Raw genomic sequence first — 14111 nt, 5'->3', positions numbered from 1 at the left:
TCGAACCACAGTGGAAACTGCCAGGAGCCTGTCGGATAAGCAATCTATAAAGATCTCGAATAAAATAAATTAGCCTGCTGCTGCACAACAGTATTAAAATTATTCTTGAATATAGTGGGTTCTATGTGTAAGCAAACTTCCTAGAGATGAGATCACATCTCAGAGAGGCCTGAGAGACACAGCAGAACAGGGCAGAACAGCTCTAATAAGCTGAGACAGCTGGAGACTGAGTTTTGGAAGACTTCATTCTGAGGTTTGTGTGACTGCTTAAAAGTCTGAGTTCTGATAGCTGGGGAACTGCTCTTTGTTTGGTTGAGTGGGCAAAAGGTGAAAGAGATTGAGAGTGATTGTTGATGATTGCTAAGGAGTGGTCTGCTCCACCCTCTTTGCATTTTAAGCTGCGCTTTGCCAAAGGCGTGAGCCGAAGGGCGAGAGCTAAAGGGCTCTTGGCCTGTGGCTCTAGGGGCTCCCTAAGGACCAGGAACCCAGATCCCTTATTTCCTTGTTCTCCCTATAAGGTAAGTTGACCCTCCAGAAGGGGAACCACTTAAACAACAGCATTTAAAGAGGACTGTATATTTTAAAATATATATATATATCATGAAGGTAGAATGCCAGCAGGGGGGTGGGGGCTTTCCAGTGTTTTGCATTGAGTGTCACATGTATGACTATCTGCCCACAGGACAGAAGTCTTGGGTGTGTGCTCGATGCAAGGAGCTCCTGGTCCTCAGGGAACGAGTTCGTACCCTTGAGGCCGAGGTGACTGCCCTGGAGAAGCAGAGACGGTCAGTTAGGCACTTGGGGAAGACTCTCGGGGGTGTATTAGATGAGCCCCGCACTGAACGTGGCAGTCCCGCTGCTGCCAGAGAGCATGAGGGTCGAGAGAGAACAGGGCACCTTGCTGAGGATAAGGGGAATGCGCCCTCAGAAGGGACCTCTTCTTCGGCTGGTGAGCGGGTATCCTTTCGTGCCAAGGAACCATCCCTGTGCAGGGGGAGAGGTGGGGTCTTGGTAGTTGGTGATTCGATCCTTAGGCAAGTAGACAGCTGGGTGGCGAAACCGCGTACTGACCGTATGGTGACTTGCCTGCCTGGTGCGAAGGTAGCGGACATTACGCGTGTAGTAGACAGACAGTGCTGGGGAGGAGCCTGTGGTCGTGGTGCATGTTGGCACCAACGATGTGGGGAAATGCAGTCGTGAGGTCCTGGAGGAAAAATTTAGGCTGCTAGGCGGGAGACTCAAGGCCAGGACCTCCAAGGTAGCCTTCACAGAAGTGCTACCTGTTCCACATGCAGGGCAGGAGAGACAGGCACAAATTAGAAGTCTCAATGTGTGGATGAGACGATGGTGTAAGGAGGAAGGGTTTAAGTTTGTTAGGCACTGGGATGCTTTCTGGAACAAGCGGGAGCTGTACAAAAGAGACGGTCTCCACTTGTCTCCGGATGGAACCAGGCTGCTGGCGCTTAAAATCAAAAAGGTGGCAGAGCAGTTTTTAAACTAAATCTTGGGGGAAAGCCGATAGGAGATGAATTGTCTCTGGTTCGGGAGGACTCGTCTCAAAGAGATAAAAGGTTGGCTGCTATTTTTCTACTGGGTAACGCACCAGAGTTGTCCACTGTGATGGTGACAAACAGTATGGACTGTCTGCCAGAGTCTCAAGGCGGCAAGAGGGAGGTGGCGCGCCTAGCTTGCCTGGGAAATTATAGATGTTTGTATGCAAATGCTAGAAGTGTTCGAAGTAAAATTGGTGAATTGGAATGTTTAGTGTTGGGAGAAAACATAGACATTGTGGGAATTTCAGAAACTTGGTGGAATGAGGAGAATCAGTGGGACACGGTGATTCCTGGATATAAGTTATATCGGAAGGATAGGAAGGGAAGGGTTGGAAGTGGGGTGGCTCTGTACGTCAGAGAGGATATACAGTCCAGTAAGACTGAGGTCAGAGAATTAGATTTTCTTTTAGAAATGCTTTGGGTTGAAATAGAGGGCCCAAAAGGAAATTTAACTATGGGAGTTTGTTATCGCCCACCAAATCAAAAGAGAGAGGACGATTATAATATGATGGAAGGCTTAAAGATAGCGGCTAAACATAAAAACTGTGTCGTAATAGGTGATTTTAACTACCCGCAGATTGATTGGGTCAATATGTGTTCTGGTCGAGAGAAAGAGATTGAGTTTCTTGATGCTCTCAATGACTGTGCTATGGAGCAGATGGTCTCAGAACCTACTAGGGGTGGGGCGATCCTGGATTTGGTCCTAAGTAATGCCCAAGACTTGGTGAGAGATGTAAAAGTGATCGCGCCGCTTGGGAGCAGTGACCATAATGTTATTGATTTCACCGTTTGTATAAATAGGGAGTTGCCCAAAAAGACCAGCACAACCACTTTTAACTTTAAAAGGGGTAAATTCTCTGAGATGAGGAGGCATGTGAGGAGGAAACTGAAAGGAAAGGAACATACGGTCAAAACCCTTGGGGAAGCTTGGACACTATTTAAAACTATAATCCAAGAAGCTCAGATAAAATACATACCACAAGTTAGGAAAGGCACAAACAGGTATAAGAAAAGGCCTGCATGGTTAACAAACAAAGTAATGGAAGCTGTAAAAGGTAAGAAAGACTCCTTTAAACGGTGGAAAACCAGTCCAAGTGAGATTAATGAAAGGGAACACAGGCTGTGGCAAATCAAATGCAAGACTGTGATCAGGCAGGCAAAGAGGGACTATGAGGAGCATATTGCAAAAAACATAAAGACCAACAATAAAAATTTCTTCAAATATATTAGAAGTAGGAAACCAGCCAGGGAGGCAGTGGGGCCTTTGGATGAACATGGGGTAAAAGGATTACTGAAGGAGGATAGGGAAATGGCTGAGAAGCTGAATGCATTTTTTGCCTCCGTCTTCACTGTGGAAGATGAGAACTTTTTGCCCACCCCTGAACCACTAATGTTGGAAGGGGTGTTGAAAGACCTGAGTCAGATTGAGGTGACAAAAGAGGAGTTCCTACAACTAATAGACAAATTAAAAACTAATAAGTCACCGGGTCCGGATGGCATACATCCGAGAGTTCTGAAAGAACTCAAAGTTGAACTTGTGGATCTTCTAACAAAAATCTGTAATCTTTCATGGAAATCTGCCTCCGTTCCTGAGGACTGGAAGGTAGCAAATGTCACCCCCATCTTTAAAAAGGGTTCCAGAGGAGATCCAGGAAATTACAGGCCAGTCAGTCTGACTTCAATACCGGGGAAGTTGGTAGAAACCATTATCAAGGACAGAATGAGTAGGCACATTGATGAACACGAGTTATTGAGGAAGACTCAGCATGGGTTCTGTAGGGGAAGATCATGCCTCACTAACCTGCTACATTTCTTTGAGGGGGTGAACAAACATGTGGACAAAGGAGACCCGATTGATGTTGTTTACCTTGACTTCCAGAAAGCTTTTGATAAAGTTCCTCATCAAAGGCTCCTTAGAAAGCTTGAGAGTCATGGAGTAAAAGGACAGGTCCTCTTGTGGATCAAAAACTGGCTGAGTAATAGGAAGCAGAGAGTGAGTATAAATGGGCAGTCTTCGCAGTGGAGGACGGTAAGCAGTGGGGTGCCACAGGGCTCGGTACTGGGTCCCATGCTCTTTAACTTGTTTATAAATGATTTAGAGTTGAGAGTGAGCAGTGAAGTGGCCAAGTTTGCGGATGACACAAAATTGTTCAGGGTGGTGAGAACCAGAGAGGATTGTGAGGAACTCCAAAGGGATCTGTTGAGGCTGGGTGAGTGGGCGTCAATGTGGCAGATGCGGTTCAATGTGGCCAAGTGCAAAGTAATGCACATTGGGGCCAAGAATCCCAGCTACAAATACAAGTTGATGGGGTGTGAACTGGCAGAGACTGACCATGAGAAAGATCTTGGGGTCGTGGTAGATAATTCACTGAAAATGTCAAGACAGTGTGTGTTTGCAATAAAAAAGGCCAACGCCATGCTGGGAATTATTAGGAAGGGAATTGGAAACAAATCAGCTGGTATCATAATGCCCCTGTATAAATCGATGGTGCGGTCTCATTTGGAGTACTGTGTGCAGTTCTGGTCGCCGCACCTCAAAAAGGATATTATAGCATTGGAGAAAGTCCAGAAAAGGGCAACTAGAATGATTAAAGGGCTGGAACACTTTCCCTATGAAGAAAGGTTGAAACGCTTAGGGCTCTTTAGCTTGGAGAAACGTTGACTGCGGGGTGACATGATAGAGGTTTACAAGATAATGCATGGGATGGAGAAAGTAGAGAAAGAAATACTTTTCTCCCTTTCTCACAATACAAGAACTCGTGGGCATTCCATGAAATTGCTGAGCAGAAAGGTTAAAACGGATAAAAGGAAGTACTTCTTCACCCAAAGGGTGATTAACATGTGGAATTCACTGCCACAGGAGGTGGTGGCGGCCACAAGCATAGCCACCTTCAAGAGGAGGTTAGATAAAAATATGGAGCAGAGGTCCATCAGTGGCTATTAGCCACAGTGTGTGTGTGTGTGTATTTGGCCGCTGTGTGACACAGAATGTTGGACTGGATGGGCCATTGGCCTGATCTAACATGGCTTCTCTTATGTTCTTATGTTGGCATGAACTGGCATTTGGTTCTGAAAGTTACACAGATCTCATAACACCTTTGCATACTCTGCTTATGTGAGACTTTAAATTGACAAAGAACTATAAAGAAACATTGTTCGAAGTAAAATTGGAGAGTTGGAATGTTTAGTGTTGGGGGGAAACATAGACATTGTGGGAATTTCAGAAACTTGGTGGAATGAGGAGAATCAGTGGGACACAGTGATTCCTGGATATAAGTTATATCAGAAGGATAGGGAGGGAAGGGTTTGGAAGGGGTTGAAGGTGGGGTTTGGAGGTGGGGTGTCAGAGAGGGTATACAGTCCAGTAAGACGGATGTCAGAGAATTAGATTCCCTTCTAGAAATGCTTTGGTTCGAAATGGAGGGCCCAAAAAGAAATTTAACTATAGGAGTTTGTTATCGCCCACCAAATCAAAATATAGAGGACGATTATAATATGATGGAAGGATTAAAGACAGTGGCTTAACATAAAATTGTGTCATAATAGGTGATTTTAACTACCCACAGATTGATTGGGTCAATGTGTGTTCTGGTCAAGAGAAAGATATTGAGTTTCTAGACGCTCTCAATGACTGTGCTATGGAGCAGATGGTCACAGAACCTACCAGGGGTGGGGTGATCCTGGATTTGGTCCTAAGTAATGCCCAAGACCTGGTGAGAGATGTAAAAGTGATTGCACCGCTTGGGAGCAGTGACCATAACATTATTGATTTCACCATTTGTATAAATAGGGAGTTGCCCCAAAAGACCAGCACAACCACTTTTAACTTTAAAAGGGGTAAATTCTCGGAGATGAGGAGGCATGTGAAGAGGAAACTGAAAGTAAAGGTAAATGCAGTCAAAACCCTTGGAGAAGCTTGGAGGCTATTTAAAACTACAATCCTAGATGCTCAGATAAAATATATACCACAAGTTAGGAAAGGCACGAACAGGTATAAGAAAAGGCCTGCATGGTTAACAAACAAAGTTATGGAAGCTGTAAAAGGTAAGAAGGATTCCTTCTTGGAAAGCTAGTCCAAGTGAGATTAATAAAAGGGAACACAGGCTGTGGCAAAACAAATGCAAGACTGATCAGGCAGGCAAAAAGGGACATGAGGAACATATTGCAAAAAACATAAAGACCAACAATAAAAAATTCTTCAAATATATTAGAAGCAGGAAACCAGCCAGGGAGTCAGTGAGGCCCTTGGATGACCAAGGGGTAAAAGGATTATTGAAGGAGGATAAGGAAATGGGTGAGAAGCTGAATGCATTTTTTGCCTCTGTCTTCATTGTGGAAGATGAGAAGTGTTTGCCCACTCCAGAACCGCTAATTTTGGAAGGGGTGTTGAAAGACCCGAGTCAGATTGAGGTGACAAGAGAGGAGGTCCTACAACTGATAGACGAATTAAAAACTAATAAGTCACCAGGTCCGGATGGCATACATCCAAGAATTCTGAAAGAACTCAAAGGTGAACTTATGGATCTCCTGACAAAAATATGCAATCTTTCATTGAAATCTGCCTCCGTTCCCAAGGACTGGAAGGTAGCAAATGTCACCCCCATCTTTAAAAAGGGTTCCAGAGGAGATCCGGGAAATTACAGGCCAAACCGTCTGACTTCAATACCAGGAAAGTTGGTAGAAACCATTATCAAGGCCAGAATGAGTAGGCACAATGATGAACACAAGTTATTGAGGAAGACTCAGCATGATCTCCAGGCAGTAGATTTCTGTGGTCACAAGTCCTGTCTGGAATAGATATATAGGTCAGTGGGCTACAGTAAGAAGAAGCAAAATCACTCCCTCTTCTATCACGGCCAACTCCACTGAAGGAAAAAACAGGAAGGGCAATTCTGCTGCCTTGCCCCTCATCACTGGAGTGCAGAACCCTGCATGGCTATTACTCCATGTGGGCCTTGTATCTTGAGCAATCAGCCTTCCTGGAATGAGAAGGGACTGCTGGTGGGAGGGCAAAGATCACTTTCTGCTTATCAGATCACAGGATCCAGCCCTTTGACACACACATGGCAGCAGTCAATTCAAGCAAGCAACACAATGTGTTAGCTCTTTACCTTATGAATCACAGCCACTTTTAAAATCTGCATTTTACATACTGGAGTACAGTACAGCTATGATTAATAAGCATCATTAATATGAAAATAATATGCATAATGCACGTTTTCTCATACATTTCTAAAAAAGGCAGAGGCATACAGAAAAAACAGCAAGAAAAAGAACAGGAATGAAACAGAATGGTCTATAGAGGCATAAGAAAGGAAAGTATTTTATGTTGCCTTTCTGCCTGAAAAGAGCTGATTACTTCCATGGTGACTCCCGGTGATAGAAAAAAATCACCAACAAATATGCATACTATTGGGGAGGTGATTAAATGGCATCTGTGTTCAGCAAATACTTATTTCTGTAGCTAGAGCAGGCTTTGTTGCATATCCCAGCATCAGGCTCTGGTCACTTCCTGGAAATATATACCAGTTAGGGAAACATGAAGGAGAATAATTACATGTGAAATTTGACTTTATACAAGATCCCCCTACCTTTTGATTGTATACCACTCTTAAACTATGATACTGGCTTTTTGAATGTTCAATGAAATCAATGGATTGGAAAAAGCCAGCTTTTTTTACTCAACCTAGACATTCCTCTCCTTATTACCTCCCCCATCCCATGATCCCTAGCATATCCTTTATTTATCTTGTTATCAAAGAAGGTGCTTTTCCTTCCTTTTCCATTAGTGGAAAACCTGGTTGGATCCAACTTGATAGCTTTTTGCCTTCTCCATGACTTCTCCTCTGCTGCCAGAATGCCTTGGGATATGCCTGTTACAAGGAACTGAGGAGCAGCTATTATGGCTTCTAGAAAGTTTCTGACTAGCTTGAATAATAAACAACTCTACATAAATATTCAGAGAGACCCGGATTGATTGGAACCAAATGGTAGCACTACATGGTCTGGAGAACTTGACGTGTAGCCAGAATTATCTCCCAAATAAAGGAAACCAAGATATTTCCTGTACTTACCATGAAGGGGGCTATCAATCTAATATAAAAGCTTGCTGATAACATTTTTGATGCATGATCAGGGAGGAGATGGACAAGGGATGTAATGTGGGCCACATCCTAAAAGGTAGCTCTTCTTTACCTATCTCTTTCTGTGCTTCTATCTCTGGTATCTGTTCCACTCTGCATTTCTGCCCTTCTCTGCTGAGGTCAAAGACTGCATTCAAAATCTCCCAGCCTAACTATGCTGTGCAGATAAGAACTGGCCAACTTTTCTTAGAAATGAGTAAGACTATTGAACATTAATCTTTGTGTTACACAGGTTAAGCACTGTAGTATCTTATGAAATATTCTAACATTAAAACGTCTTATAATTAATTGAAATAACTTTTTGCTTTGATGACAAAATTGTTCAATTATGTATGTTTTCCTATGTATTTCAGCAAAGTAGATAATACTTGAGAACACAAAGTTTCTGTTTGACTTCAAGTTTTACTCTCATACTGCAAAGTCAAAAAGACCTTGAGCAATTTTCCAAGCTTCTGGGGTTTGAATAAAAATCCTAAAATTGTAATTGTGAGCAAAATTATTGGATGCTTTCCCAATCTTAAAACAGGCTCCAAATTCATCCATGGGAATCTCTCCCTTGCCAAATTTTATGATACATAATGAGAAAAATAAGGATTAGATAGTACTTTGATTTGTTTCTCAATATGTGTTGACCAATTTGACAAGTTAAGCTCAGAGAGCATTTGATAGATATAGCTCCCTGGTTCAGAGTTATAGTGCAAGCGTAGCCAGATGGCTGGTCTATAGTTAAGATTACAATCCTGATTTTTTTCTTGACTTACTTTAGATACATTCTGTAGCTAGTTCTCCTCTATGCCCTTTTATAAGGCTAATTTTTGTGTGCAAAACATATATTTGTAACTGAGGAAGCTATCAGTTTCCTCAAAGAAATTCCCTTTCAATTTGGAGAAGTATTTCAAAGACATTTTCTTGGAAATTAGCAAAAAAAAAATCTTTAAAAAATTATACCAATATAAATACATGGTGTCAACACAATTTTCAATGCTTTTGGCTTACTTTGTCAAAACTCTGGTTTTCTTTGTAAGATACCTAGATACAACAGAGATACTTCCTGCCCAAGGAGAATATGAAGCTTTGAACATAGCATAAATTCTGCAAAACTGAGACCAGGAAACAGCCCTTTCTCATAGAAGTCTCTAGTACAACTAACTAATCATGCCTGTATGACCACACTATTTGTGAACTGCAAGATCAGGAAAAGTTGTCTTTGATAGTTAACGAGTCCTGCAGGTACTGATTCAATTATTGTGACCATTTTGTGATTGCAGGGGTGGTGGCTCAGTGGTAGAGCATCTGCTTGGGAAGCAGAAGGTCCCAGGTTCAATCCCTGGCATCTCCAAAAAAGGGTCCAGGCAAATAGGTGTGAAAAACCTCAGCTTGAGACCCTGGAGAGCTGCTACCAGTCTGAGAAGACAATACTGACTTTGATGGACCAAAGGTCTGAGTCAGTATAAGGCAGCTTCATATGTTCATATGTTAAGTATGCCAAGGGAAAGGCAAGATATAAATCTAACAAATTTAAAATCTGAATTCTTTTCCATAACAGACCCACCAGGCAATATGCAATTCTAAGAATGATACTTGAATCCCCCATTATTATAAATTAAATGAAAGAACAACAGAGAGTGGATGTTCAGGACCCGCACTGTTGGACAGTGATTGGGAATGGAGTTTCTAGAACAGCCTCATAGCACCAGACTTGCCACAACACAACAGCAGTCACCATTGCTATAGGTGGCTGGATTGGGCAACCTCCTTTCCTTGATGCTATTTGTATGTAGCCCTGCTTTCTCCTATTCTACTCTCTGCTTCTCTGACAGATATAGAGAAGTGTTAGAAAGCCTGAGCAGTAGGGAAGGCCAGAAATGCCACTGCCCTGGCAAAGACTGTTAGGTGAGCAGCAGAATTTCTGTGTGCTGTGTCTGTCACTCACTTATTGTGCAGTTGAGAAACTGAGTGGTTACAGCAGTTAGAAACAGCTGTCCGGCCATCATTGTATGCCCGCTCGGCCACTTGCCTCTTGGGAGGAGGGAAATAGTTGCAGGTAGGAAACACCTGATGCATCTTGCTGAGCCCCCCCCCCCCCCAATTCAGAAACAGCTCTGAGAATAGTCCAGTTCATCAAATGCTTATGAGTATATCTTTACTTCCTTACATTTTATGTACAAGAATGAGATCGGGGGAAGGGGGGGACAGCAGCAGGGTCAAAAGGTCCTGAAATGAAAGGCATTAACAAGATAAAATTCCAGGGTAAATGGAATTTCCAGGGAATACAGGGTAATTGACACAATAAGTCTGAACTTGACATCTGTGACTAAAGTATCACTGACCCTAATTGAGAACTTCATACATCAAAAATTATAGGGGTTATTAATTATCTCCCTCTTCAATGAGGTTGAAGGAGACAGAATAGTAAGAATTAATTCATGACAAAAAAGTAACAGAACAACATTAGATGTCACAAGTATTTGTGTCTCCTGAACAAATTCCAGAAAATGGTAGACTTCCTTGATTTCCTCAACATCTCCTTCTTTCACATAGCTTCCTTTCTTGTTTATGTGTTTTCAGGGGGTAACCATGTTGGCCTGCAGTAGAACGAGTTAGATTAGAGTCCAGTGCAATGTTCCCTCTAAGCTGCAGTCTTGTGAGAAAAAATTCTACTTTGTGAGCTACTGGTATTACAGTTGTGAGCTACTGCGTAAATTATTGTGCTCTGGGGCCATTTTTCCTGAGCTAAGACAAAAATGTGTGAGCTGGAGGCTAAAAATCTATGAGCTAGCTCACATTAACTCAGCTTAGAGGGAACACTGGTCCAGTGTCACCTTAGAGACCAAGATTTTGGGGGCATGAGTTTTCAAGATACAAAGCTCACTGACAAAGGCATATGATGAAGAGATCTAAGCTCATACCCCAAAAAAGTCTTGTTGGTCACTTAAAATGCTGTTGCATTTGAATCCAGCTGTTTTTATTTATATGATCATATATTAATTAGGGTTTTTAAAGATTAAAATATGGCTAACAGTGAAGGAAAACATCACTTGACTCACTTTGGTAATTTCTCCTGAATTTTGAGATTTCTCAAAATTCTGATTCTCAATTTCACTCAAAATTCTCATTTTGAGATCTCTCAGTGAACATTAGCAAAAAGTTTGCCTATTTTATTAAAGATTTCTTTTGATATTTAACGTTAAAACAATGCTGCATGCATGCACCTTTTTTGTGTCACTCACTTGAACTGCAGTTTACAGCATCAGGTCTGGTAAAGAACCTCTAGGAAACTTAGTCACAGAGCTGTCCAAAATACACTTGGGAACAAGAAAAGGATTTAAAGACATGTACTGGGGACATCAATCCCAGAAAATGTTTTCAAAAATAATTTGAGAAGTTATGCAAATAGAGACGATATTGACCCATTGCTTTGGTTGTGTAATCTGATCACTTGGTTCTCAGCAACCTATGAAAAATTCATTAAGAACAAGATGGTATTAAAAAACTTTTGCACAGGAAGCAGCTTTTGGTTACAACATTTTGCAGAATCTCATTTCAGACTGGAGAAGAGCTGTGAAAGAAATGACACATAATGCATATTACAAAGCTGTAAAATGCATATATGTACTCCAAACTAATTAATTCTAAATTTTGGTGAGATTTCAAGACATTCTGGATTGGATCATATGAACCAGGAATGGGAAAAGTTAATAGATCTTGTGGCCCTCCCTCCAGAGGATCAAGGGACCAGCATTAAAAGATGCAACAAGGGGCAAAATCAAAGAGATTCACAGGTCTTATCCCCCCTCCCCCTCATACACTCTTGATCCACTTATGGAGGAGCTTGCACTACTGAGATTTCTGCCAATTTCCCTTGAGCTGTACCCTGCTCAGTTGCTGAGGGCTACCAGAAAAGCTTTTAAGAAGGTACATGAGGCTGCTGAGAGGCCACAGACTCCTTTCTTCATAGACTCCACCTTCAGTATATATCATACTTTTGGAACTATAGTGACAAAATGTGATAAAACAGGTTTTAAGGATTTTTGAACAAAGATTTTGTAGATTGGAAATATGCAACTTTTTTGGCTCAGAAATTGTACTTTAAAGACAAACATTAAGGTATTTTCACGTTATATCTGGAACCACTGCTTAAGTTGTCATTTATCAATAAATTATAACAAATCTTGTAGTGTTTAACAAATTCTGCAATGACCATAGGTACAGTAAAAGCTTAAATATTTGCAAAGAGGGAAGCCATTTATTTGTTCTACTCTATAAATGTGGATAGAACATCTGTAACGAACACTAGCAGCCCCATGTACCTGCCAAAAAGCTGCTCTGGTAGCCCTCAGATATAATTTGAAAATACCTTCCTGTTTGCATTGGCTGTTCTTATGCTTTCAACAGCCCATCCACAGGTGATATAAATTCTTCAAAGTAACTATTTGCTCATTCCTTATAGTTGGGACTTAAGTCTGCTGCCTGACATGATCACTGCACCAGACTAATGGCAGGACAGATCTGGCCTGGAAAGGAACTGTAAACAGTTGTGAGGAGACTTTCAGAAGTGCTTTATGGTTAGCTGCACTCAGAGCTGGATTAACAATTAGGCCAAGCAGACACTGGCCTATGGGCCCCCACGCCTTTAGGTGCCCCAGGTCGGATCCCCCTCACAGTTTCTCCCCTGCCTGCAGCTCTCAGAGCTGCCATGCACAGCCAGCAACTGAGCCACTCTTTGCTCAGTTTGCCTCGTGCGGCTGCTGCTGGTATTGTTGCCAAGTTTGCCTTTCTCTGCCTCTCCCCTGCAGTTTTGTCAAAGGGGCTTTTAAGAAGGTGCCTCCAAGCTACAGTGGGAGCCATAAGCGGTGGAGCAGGCACTCTGACCCTGAGATAATTTGCAAGGGGCCCCAAGATTTTGACTCCTTAGGGGCCTCCACAGGGTTTAATCTGGCACTGGCTGCACTCAACAAAAGCCTGCAAGTTTCTAATTCTATAGCAGCCTCCTGTATTCTAGGTTTTTTATTCCTCACAATATCTCCCAGAAAACACTGGATGGACTAGTTTGCAACCATTGCACCCTGCTACTATAATCTACAGCTGGGAAGGGAAAGGTTTTCACAGCTTTCTGTTTCAGCAGCCTGTTTGGCTTCAAGCACTATAGCTCCCCCTTGTGTTTTCTACTTCATTTCAAATACTACTGGGCATATAACCCATGCTTAAAAATAAACATAAAAATCGAAGCCAATCAAATCAAAACCATACAAAATAAATGCCTCAGTTCTTCAGTGAACTGATTTATTCTGTACCAAACACTTTGCATTAGAAGCTTCATGGAAAATAAGTCTGCTTGTGACTGGTACCCAAAAAATCCGAAGAGTGACATTTAAAGTTGTGACACCAGTCAAATGGAATGGGATGAGGAATTCTGGAATTCATCGTAAGGATTTGGTTCCCAATAAGGAACTTGTGCATGCATGGGAAAGGGATTCCTATTCAAATATAGGTTCACATAGCTTTCTCTGCAGCCACTACCAATGGCAAATAAGCTTCCCTCTTGTGAAACTGCCAAGGTTTATCTCTTTTGCAATGGAAAATGCTACAAGAAAAACATCAAGCAAAGTTATGACTGTTTCTGTCTAAGCATTTACAAAATAATTTTCATCTGAATGCACTATCAGGCAGATAGTGTAACAATAATGGATGTATGTGTCAATGTTACATTTTGGGTATCAAAGCTCCAGGATGTTACAAATGTATGTTCTAATTTATAGCGTGAAGTACAGTTGTGCTACTTTGATTTATTTAAAATTGTTCTTGTTTCCCCTGCTTCCATAATTTTGGAACTAGGAAATGTAGATGTGGCCTTGGAAAAATGAAACAGTGATCAAAACTCAGGACAAAGTATCAGGAAGGGTCTAATACCATTTTCAAGATTTGAAAATCACCTTGAATATCCAACTAAGAAACATTTCTTTCCCATAACCAAAATCAATCCATTACTGAGCATGTTCAGATCTTCCCCACATACATCTAATTTGCAAGGGCCCCCCAAGATTTTGACATCAGAAGCTCTATATCACAGGCTGGTTTCTACCACTGTAAGGCTGTCACAATAACAGAAAGGGAAGACAATTTTCAGTGATTTTTTAAACCTATAATCAAAAATTGATTGCGGTGTATAATAGTGTTTCCTGATCTTTTAAGATCTTAATTATGACAAGTGTATAGGGAAAATAAAATATAAAGTTGGATGATCTTAAAATAAACTATTCTGATCTATATAAACACCATTTTGAACAAATCAACTGAAATGCTTTAAAAAGAACTGACACTTTACAGGACATTAAAAAAATATATAAACCAGATACCATTCAGAACAAAGTTTGAGATATGTGGCACCTTTAAAGACCAACAGAGTTTTATTCAA

The sequence above is a fragment of the Heteronotia binoei genome, chromosome 4 (genome assembly GCF_032191835.1).
Source record: "Heteronotia binoei isolate CCM8104 ecotype False Entrance Well chromosome 4, APGP_CSIRO_Hbin_v1, whole genome shotgun sequence".
Taxonomy (NCBI): domain Eukaryota; kingdom Metazoa; phylum Chordata; class Lepidosauria; order Squamata; family Gekkonidae; genus Heteronotia; species Heteronotia binoei.
Note: the sequence above shows the minus strand (reverse complement) of the source record.